The sequence below is a fragment of the Glycine max genome, chromosome 13 (assembly GCF_000004515.6).
Source record: "Glycine max cultivar Williams 82 chromosome 13, Glycine_max_v4.0, whole genome shotgun sequence".
Lineage (NCBI taxonomy): Eukaryota > Viridiplantae > Streptophyta > Magnoliopsida > Fabales > Fabaceae > Glycine > Glycine max.
In genome coordinates, this window is record NC_038249.2 from 14,061,778 (window position 1) to 14,064,275 (window position 2,498).

At 30.1% G+C, this 2,498-nt stretch overlaps 1 long non-coding RNA gene and 1 other non-coding gene across 2 annotated transcripts; one reads left to right on the forward strand and one right to left on the reverse strand.

The window, feature by feature from the left end:
* Window positions 1-372: 372 nt before the first annotated feature.
* On the reverse strand, window positions 373-1,680 carry LOC102669937 (uncharacterized). The gene is made up of 2 exons (XR_417429.4): window positions 1,171-1,680; window positions 373-566 (listed from the first exon to the last, which is right to left on the reverse strand). It is a non-coding gene; the product is annotated as an uncharacterized lncRNA (long non-coding RNA).
* TRNAI-AAU (transfer RNA isoleucine (anticodon AAU)) lies at window positions 1,347-1,420 on the forward strand. The gene has a single exon. It is a non-coding gene; the product is annotated as a tRNA-Ile (tRNA).
* Window positions 1,681-2,498: the final 818 nt, after the last annotated feature.

Sequence of the window (2,498 nt, forward strand, 5' to 3'; positions counted from 1 at the left end):
AAGTGACTGGCCAAATATTTGGATCCAAGGGCAGAGGTTTAGCATTGTTGGATGGATAATGTTGTTATATTTTGCCCATTCAGCATTTTTTGTTAGAAAGTTGTCATTTTGCCTCTTTGCTTTTGTGATGGAATGGAATGAGAAACTTTACTATTTCATTAAGTTGTGATAAGAAAGAAGATCACTAACAGTAAATTGACCCTTCTAGCACTCAGAAACCACATGATATTTATTTGGGATAAAAAATTATTGACCCCAAAAGATTAAAGAACCTGGAATTAAAACACTAGCTATTACATCTGATTTCAGAGGGTGGCCTTGGAGATTGGTTTTAAATGAGAAAATATGACAAATATGTCTCAAAATGACCAATTACTAGAAAATGTATTCATTGAATTGTAGAAGTTGTAACAATTTGCAGAGGTTGATTCTCTGGCAATTGACATTTTGTGAATCAAATTCTACCCTCTAAAGGTAGGTCTAGGGCCTAATACACTGAATAAAAAAAAACCTTCAGAAATGGGAAAGTAGGGAAATAAGCAGGTTCTGGACTTATGTTTTGCATCCTGCTTTGATGTTATGAAAAAGAAAAAGAATGAATAAGTCATAAAAAGCATGCAACATGAAACAAGTTTGATTAGGCATGCTTGATTATTAGCTTATGCACCATGGACCAAAGATTAAATAGACATAACATTTGATAAGCAAAGTTAAAACAAGGTGCAGATTCTTTAGTACCTAGTGATGCATATTGCATAGGAATGGTCATAATAAATAGTATCAGTGTGAGATAGATATTAAAATGCTGAACTTATAACAGCTTTGATTGCATTTGGGTAACATTTGAGACAAGTTGATACATGGGCGAGTGAAAATAATGCCAAAGAAACACATATCACCCAACAATGTCTAATGGGGGTCACAACTCACAAGACTTAAAAAAAGACAAAGTTTAACCACTGTCATTGCTTTAAGAAATGTTTTTATCGGGAACGAAAAATTAAGCTACTCAGGATTTTTTTTACCTCTTCTATAATTTACATAATAAATATTTTTCCTTTTTAGCTTATTAACTAACCTCCTAAAGATACCGGTGTTTGCAAGGCCCTAAAAGAAAAATGAATAAAGTAAAAAATAATAAATAAAAAGAAAAGAGGAGAGAGAGAGAACCTGCGCTGAGAAGAAGAGAAGAAAGCATCGACTTTGGTGGCAGCAACGGTGGCACAGAGGAGCACGGCACCCACTCCGAGACCAGCTACTTCACTCTTCTGTCTCATATGTTCCTTTAATCGTCACTTCCATTTGTTTTACAATACATATAATAACCAAGAGCTTAAATATCAATTGGCCTATTAGCTCAGTTGGTTAGAGCGTCGTGCTAATAACGCGAAGGTCGCAGGTTCGAGACCTGCATGGGCCATAATATAACTTTTTATTTTGTATTTTTGTTTCGCCTACGAGAAATTTGGGCCGTAACCTAAAACGCAACATGGTAACCTTAATCGCCCATTCATCCCTAAATAGACTTTCCTCTTTTCTTTTCTTAAATAAATTTACTGAAATAACCTTTTTTTCTTCTTTTTTTCTCATTCAAAGCTCACTGTTCACATAACTCATGGAGTAGCATTACTACATCTTTTTTTATTTTTTATTTGAAGTAGCATTACTTCACCTGGTAGAGAAACTACTGTAACGTAATATTATCTAGTAAAATTCACTGAAGTAATGATACTACAGTTGAACTTTTTTAATTTTGAACCATTGACTAATTCAATGAGATTTTACAAATATTAACTAAGACCAAAATAAATTTTAGATATCAAGTGTCTCAAATAAAAAATATTGTGAAAAATACGTGGTCATTGTGCTAATTAGAAATGAAATAATGACTAATGAGAATAAATTAGTAGAATATTTAAGACTTAATTAAATTTTTCATACATGAAATATTGCTATTTTCAAATTACTATCTAACATTCATATTTTGTCAAATATTTACTTAAATTTTTTTAAAACATAATTAAATAGTAATCTAAAACCAGTCTATATATTACAGATTTAAAAAACTTAATTAAATCAATATTTAAAACACTTGTAGTCACAGCTACTTTCTCCAAAAGGATTTGTACTAGTAACCACACCTATCTAACATTGGCATTTATATCATACTCTAAGTACTTGCATTACCAAAAAAAAAAAAATACTCTACTTACTTCTGTACCAATATATATATATATATACTCGTCACTTATACTTAATCTAAATAAAATATTTTATAAGTCATTATTTGTATAAAAAAATTAACAAAACTAAATATTTCTTTGATTTTAAAATTAGTCGTGAAAAATAATAAATAAAAATATAATTAAAAGTGTAACACTATCTCAATTAAAAAAAATATGTAAAGATCTTTTTAATTTATAAAGCATAACAAATGTCTAATTACATGATTGTATTTATCATAGGCACCGGTACGTACTTATTTGAATTGCAAAGGT